Source organism: Aristolochia californica, unplaced genomic scaffold (assembly GCF_029961685.1).
Source record: "Aristolochia californica isolate CCGP_79_NKW_82.1479 unplaced genomic scaffold, dmAriCali1.0.hap1 SCAF_14, whole genome shotgun sequence".
Lineage (NCBI taxonomy): Eukaryota > Viridiplantae > Streptophyta > Magnoliopsida > Piperales > Aristolochiaceae > Aristolochia > Aristolochia californica.
In genome coordinates this window covers 26,779,883-26,787,908 of record NW_027181815.1, presented here as the reverse complement: position 1 = coordinate 26,787,908, position 8,026 = coordinate 26,779,883, and positions in this window count along the sequence as shown.

Below are 8,026 nucleotides of genomic sequence, written 5' to 3'. Positions count from 1 at the left end.
CCGATACCAGCTGACAAGGGCTCCCTCTAGCACACCCATCAAAGTGTACCTTAACAAAGTGCAGAGGAGGGACCAAGTCATCGAATTCTAGCATCTCTTTGGTTTGAGAGACACCACCAACTACCAATAAGGGAGATATAAGAGCTATGAAACACAATGAATTCCTAGAAAGTAAATTCCTAAAAGAGAGCAAGATGTGTGATATTATCTAAAAGCTGGTTCATGGTTTTGGCCTGCCCTCTAAAAACTTTGTTGTTCCTCTCCTTTCAGATGCACCAAGGAGCTGTGGTGAGAATTAGTGCACCACATAAATTTACCAAGATGAAGGAAGGAGAAGTTGAGAGCATTGGATAATCAAATCAGTGAAAGAGTTAGGTAGGTAAATGCTTACACTAAATAGTTGGAGAATATTGTGCCAAATCTGAGATGAAAAAGAACATCTCAAAAACAAATATTCACCAAATCCTCCTCATCACCACATATCCTACAAATCGTGTTGACTACGATAGAGCCCTTCTTTGTAGGTTGTTGTATGTAAGGACTTGGTTGCTTACTGCTGTCCAAACAGAAAGAAAAGAAAGAAAGCATTTTCGGGGAGCCCTATGGTCTCATTTTCAATCTCAACACTAGCCTAAAGAGACAAAGCTGCAATTAGAAGTTTTTTGGCAATTTTTTTCGATCTTCACACTAACACTCCCCCCTTGAGTCTATGCCTAAATAATAGGACAGTGAGTAGACACATGGACAACATAAACGTGGTACAATCTAAATGAGGTATGACCTAAGCCCAACAGAATAGACACTCTGCTTCGATACCTTATTGAAGATGGATCCAGCTCCATCCAAAATGATTAGCTGAAGTTAAGAGACATTTTCTCACAAATGACAACAAGACTTCTCTTAGCATTAACCAATCTGGGATTATTCCCACTAAAAATATGCATCATGACATCCCTCAAACTCCTTGGTTCACTGGCTCAGCATGCTAAAAGATTTTCAAAACATTTCTAGGGCTGACTTCCAGCATCAGTGGAGTTCCTATGCTGGCCTCTTAGCCCATAGGCATCAATATATGGCTTCCTAGCAACCTAGGCCCAACTTTGTGAAGCTAAACCTTAACAGAAGCTCGCAAGGGAGCCCAAAGCTAGGGGCTCAGGAGGAGTCTTCAGGAGTTCAAGGGGGAGTCCTTGTCACTTACTCTGGACCAATAGGTATCACTGATTCCAAAGATGCTGAAGTTAGATCTCTCCTCTACAGCCCCAAAATCTCATCTCCAATCAGCGCTTGATCATCGAAAAAGACTCAAAGCTACTTGTTGATTGGTGAAGCAAGCAGGATTAGATTCTCTGGCATTTCAGCTTTGTTTTTTTATCAAACTCTATGTTGTTCTTAAGATTGTTTGCTCCCATGTTCCTCAAAGTGTTAAGGACTTAGCCAATAAGTTAGTTAAGAAGCTCCAACTCCTTGTTGTGAATTCTGGCCTCCTCCCTTAGTTTTGTATTCCCCTCTTTTCTTTCTTAATAAAAAATTCTCACATTAAAAAAAAAAAAAAAAACTATATGCATTTTGATTATCAATTTACACAGAGTTCTCTAGGTTAATTATAAACAGAAATAAGTTACTCACCCTTCTCATGCACCTATCTTTAGTAGTAGCTTTAACAAGGAAATAAAAATTTCCACTAATAAAACTATTAACACATATTAGAAGTGGTGCATACTTCTTTTAATTCAAAAAGAAAAAAATAATTAGATAAAATGTTGTAGGCAGAGATCGATGGTTTATATTGTTGTGGACAGACAGGATGCTACCAGATTTCCTACTACTTCTAGAAAGAGCTTTTGGTAATAAGCTTTAATAAAAGATGATTTCTTTTCACTTGTTTTGAACTATAAAGATTGAACCTTAAGTCTATGCTCTACTGCATGCTCAGTAGGATAAGTGGAAGATTTACATCAATCTAAAGGGTAACTTCAATTACTTGATACTGTTCTCTTCAATGGACTCACTTGAACCCATAAACAGCACCCAACGTCTGAAGAACTATATGCCATTTAAAAATAAATAAAAATCTGACCAACTAGAATAGATTTTCAATCTAGTTACACACAGTAAAACCCATGAACACTGAGGCCAAAGTCATAAGTAAAAGGGCGACCAGACAGACTTAAAGAAATATGCAAAAAAAAGAAAAGAAAAATAATAATAGTAATAAATACCCGACAGAAGTTCTATTAAAAGTACAATTACAAAACATGGACCAATACTGCAAATATACTCCAGTTTGTTCAAAAGAGACAAAGATATCGTCTCAACATTCTCTAGAAAACTGTTACTCGATAAGCTAAGCAGGAAGACGATAAAAGTTGGGGCCATCTTTTCCTCTTTGGGGCCTGGAAGTACGAAGGTGGTTCCCCCCCGCCCCACATACACGCGAGGTCACTGAAGCAGAGTATTCTCGCTGAATCATGTACCATAATTGTCCATAAAATATAACTTCATGCTAATGCAACTAAACAATGTATCGAACCTCTGGTCCCTGTTGAGCACATAATTTCAACATGAAAAAAGGAATTCGTAGACCCTTGCCAGAGTTCCTTAAGAGAGTTCTGGAAAGTACGAGGAACCAGAAAAAACCAAGCGACACTTACTACTACAATTCCCGTGTTTACATATTTTCGCAATCAAATGTATAGAACCAACGAAGGATTCTACAACTTGTAAGTGATTCACCAAAGTTATCCTGACTCATTGCCAAACAAGAGTCGAGGATGTAAAAGAAATTAGAAACTAACATTCTGCACAACCACAACATTCCAATTTTCTGTCGTAGCTAAAAGGTAAGCATTCAAGGGCGAACCCACGAAGAGAAAAAACTTCCAAGGATCACGAGACAGGAGTCTCGTGAATTAAACGAATAGGCAGAAAAAGGGAAATGTAAAAACTAACGAGAGTGCAATAAAATCACAAGGAGAAATCCAGACTTTTGAAAGACAGATTTCTAGAAACACTACACCACGCACCAGCTTGGTGAAATTCTTGTCTTTCGATGCAAGCGAGCGCGAGAGAGAACCAGAAACGAGAAGATGATGGAGAGAAGACAAGGAAGAGAGCGGTTAAAGGGGGGCCTAGTGAAGGGATTCCTGTGTACCTATGTGGGACACGCGGCGAATTTGGAATGATGGTTGTCGTCAATGCCCGTGTCCGAATGCGAGAGGAGTAAGCTACAGGCAACGGGTCCGGCGAGGCGGTATCTCGCTGCTCAGAAACAATAATATTTTCATAATGACAAGAGAAAGTAAGATGAACAAATATGATATTGTATCCAGTTTCAAAGATAATGCGAAAAAATGAGAAACTTTCAGGGAAAATTAAATAGTCTGAATTTAGATGGGTTGCAACATGGAAGTGGCCATGTTTACTTGAATTTAAGTGTTTCTCATGGATAAGAGAGTAGACTTCTAATAAGGAAGAAGTTGACTCATTGGCGATCATCGATTAACCTATATTGCCTCTTCCATTATCTAGATGAAGAATCAACCAAGCATTTATTAATTCACATTTTTTTGTATTTTTCATGTATGTATAATAATATAAATTTAAGTATCTCTCGTGGAAGTGGTGTTGGATAAACTTCTAACGAGGATGAAATTGACGAATCCAGGGTTGTGAGAGTGTTGGACCAAAAGATGCATTTGAATTTTGTGTCAAAAAAATTCTTTTAGATTGTGAGATTTTGTAAGCACTTTAATCATTTTTATAAGTTTTTCACTTCAATTGGTGATTTGATATTTCACTAGTAGAATAAATATTTTTCATCTTCAACCATTGAGATATATATACAATCATTGTTAGTCACCATAGCATAGAGAACTTGGGGAGAACACCATCTGTAGCAGAGGAGGTCTAGGGTTTTCATAAACAACTTAAGACCTCCCACTGACTCTCTCGTAACTGACTATGACACTTATTGAACAATCTTATTCTAGGTCTTCCTTTTAGATATACACAACTTCCATATGAACTTTCCAAGGTTTTCCATAAAAAATCTACTAAGCAATCCTACAACATGTAGTATATTTGATCTACTCACTATAGCGTATATAAGTTTTCCAACCAGTTGTCTATACAAAGTAATACGTTTCACAAAAGGAGAACTATCATCAAATAAATCAATATTAGACTAGTTTAGATCCAAACACTCATGTTTCACTTAAGAGATCAAGTATATATTTCTTTTTAGAAAATACCTTATTTGTTCCTTGCCACTACTATACCCAAAATATGTTCGAGAGTCCCCAACTCTCTAATTTGGAAATGCCTTTGGGGATAAGTTTTGATTTCGACAATTCAAACTTTATCGTCTTTAGAAATAATGATGTCACCTACATAATCTTTCAATATCATACACCATGTTACTCTATTTAAAATAAATATAGATTGATCAAAGCTACTTCTATGAAATCCAAATTCCATAACAACGTGACTAAATTTCTCAAACCAAGCTCGATAGCTTTATTTTTAATCTATAAATGGCTTTATTCAACTTATACACTTTATCTAAATCTACATGAGCAACAAAACCTAGCAGTTGCTCCATACAGACTTCTTCATGGAGTCATCATACAATAAAGCATTTTTTACATCTAGTTGGTGCAGTGACCAACCCTTATAATCCGAAAGAAATTTAATTTTGCAATGAAAGAAAAAGTCTTACCATAGTCAACACCTCGTATTTGTGTGTAGCCTTTAGCCACAAGTCAAACTTTATATTTTTCAATAGTGCCATCAACCTTGAATTTAATAGTGTAGACCCATCTATAGCCTACAATGTTGGCATTCGGGGGAGGAAGAGCAGCTACTTTATCTTTCATCGCAGATGTTTAGTGTGGATTCTTAAATGCTTCAACATAACTCTTGGAACATGTGAGATATCAAGTGTAGATAAAAAGGCCTTGTAAGAGGAAGAAAATTATCAAAATGACATACGATGTCAAGTACACTGTCTAACTCATTTCCTAATAGCAACAAGCAAATGTAAGTGAGAAATAAGGGAGAGGTGTATTCCCCATCCGAAGAGGTGATTGGTGGGGAACCTTGAAGAGGAGTTGCACAAGATGCCAACTTCGACATTATTTGTATCTTCCAAAGGATGCATTGATAGAAGAAGAGGCATTTCCACATGATTTACTTTGAGGATCAAAACATTTATACCCTTTTTCGAGAGCGAGATTAACCCAAAAAATCACACTTAATAAATGGAGGAGACAATTTTTTCTTATTTGGACTAGAATTATAAACATAATAGGTACAATGAAAAACACAAGGAGGAAGGGAAAATAATGGACAATCTAGTTTCAATACTTATATTTGAATTTTCTCTTCAAGAATTGATAAGGTAGACCACAGTAAGTACTACCTCACCCCCAAAATCTATTTGGAACATGCTTATAAACATTAGACTTCAAGCAACATCTATACTATGTCTATTTTGCCTTTTAGCAATTCCATTTTGCTTAGGTGTATACACACATGGGGTCTTATTAACTATGCCATGAGAAACACAAAAGTCATGAAAGGAAGAACTTATATTTTTTTAACATTATTAGAATGAAGTATAGAAATTGAAAGGCCAAAAGGTGCTTGATTTCAACATAAAATTTTTGGAATGCAACAAGTACTTTACTTTGAGATTTTAGTAGATATTGTTAAGCTAACGATAAAATCATGTTGGTTTCCTTTATTTTGTTGATAACAAAATGGATAGTTTGAAACTATGTTACTAATGAAGTTATGTGTATTTTAGACACATGTTTTCCAACACAAAAATTATAAGGTTTACGACAAAAATTCAAGACAAAAGAATGATCAATCAAGTTGCCAAGTTGACCTAAAGCAAAAATTCATTGAAGACTATCCCTATGAAGAAGAATTTACATAAAATGGTGGCTTGAAGACTAGAAGATTTAGAGTCCAAATACCCAGAAAAATCTCCAGTGCTCTAGAAGACAATTATAAAGGTACATTGGCAGTCAACCGAATTTCAATCCTAAGGTACTCAAGAGCATTGGAACTTTATGACATTATTTTTTAAAATCATATTTAATTGATGTATATGAATGATTTACACTTGCTAAAACCTTGGGATTAGTTATATTCAAAAAGTTCATTGTCATAAAGAATGTCGATTAATCTACATTGGCTTGATCGACCATCCCAATGTAGTATGGCATAAATTATAACGTACGATCGATCATCAGGTTTGACATGATTGATCATAGAGAATGCTCCCAGGAGAAGTTATAAGGCATGATCAATCAATCAAAATGAGTTGATCAATTGATGAATACTCTGAAAGGTTGAGAACTCGTTGACTGATGCCTTGATCAATCAACAAACTTGGAGAACTTAAAATTACCTTTTCATGACCGATTAACACTTTTTTGTCCTTTTGGAAATAGTAAAAAAAAAACTAGTGTTGCAACTTTGGATTCCATGATGTATGATCAAAGTAGAAGAGATCAAGGGTTGAGAAGATGAAGAATAGTTGTGGAGAGAAGATTTAGGAGGAGAAGAAGAAGAGTGACGAATTTGGAGAAGGAGAAAAGAGGAGAAAAAATAGGGTTATGAACTTTCCTAACCCTCCCCCTAAAGCTTTATTTATATATGTTAAAAATACCAATATTACAAGCTTACCCTTCACCATAGTAAGAGTGAAGAAAAGACAAAAATTATAAACTAATTACATCAATGACACTCCGATATATTCACATCTTCCAACAGCTAGTTTGGTTGTAAAAGTTATAAGTAGGCCCAAAACTTGTAGTAGACCATTCTCTCTAAATAGTTTTTATAATTGAAATTTTCATACAAACCCACTTTTTGAGAAAAAATCTCTTCATTCTCTCTCAAATCACTCAGCATTCTTAGTTATCTCAAGCACCTCCATATTATCTCTCATGCTTAAAGGATTGAAGATTTGAAACTCTCTAGGAGAAAGTTGTCTTTCCTATAAAAGGTGTAAAATTTCCTTTTTTACTTGTGTATTTTCAATTTATCCTTTGAGAGGTGATTTATATCCTAAATCTACAAGGGAAGAACTTACTTGAGCCAGAATTTAGTTGTACAATCAAGATATTTGTCTTGTGTAATTGGGCATTACACTTGGTTTAAAGAGAGTATGAATCTCTTTCGGAGGTAAATTCTAGCTAATAGAGCTTATTAGAGGAACTTTCTCGAGCAAAGGTTTTCGAGCGGTGACATACAATTAGGGGAACAAATAATATCACATATGGTTGACACATATTCAACATCAGGTAGAACAAAGGCGGCTATGGAGGGTTTTTCGTAGGTGAGACAATGAAGAAGGCAAACTCCATCTTCAAAACTCCTTGTGTGTCTACACTAAGATGCACCTATTTTCTCCTCATGACACAAAAAATTCAACATTGAAGGAGAACAAAATACTGAAGAATACTACGAAAGATAGAGAAGAATACTTTAACAAAAAGATAGATACTATGAAATAGAGAAGAATACTGAAGAAGAGGAGTCAAAGACGAACAATGAATCAAACAAAACGTTCCATCGACGAATGACGAACCATGTGAATAAAAGGCTAACAATTAAATTGAAGCATTTATACAAGAAAAAAACTAAAGAATCAAACTAGAGAAAAGCTACACAATAATGTTAGCATTGAAACAGATCTAGTGTTCTACCAATGAGGTTTTTTATGGTTTTGAATAAAAAGTTTATATCTAATGACAACAAGTTAAGAGTAAGGGACGGCACTTTTATTGGTGTGTGGTTACTTTTGAAGGGACAACAAGGGGTTGCAGGGGAGCTTATGTGCGTGTTTTTCTGTTCCAGACACAGGATTTCTAACAATGAGGCTGAAATTTATGCGGCAGAGTTCTTTGATATCTAGCAGACGATCAGCTGGATTTTTGCGTTGATGACTTGGGATGTGAGCTTTTGGAAATGAATTTCCTTCTCTTCTTTTGACAGAAAAAGGTTGCTTAGG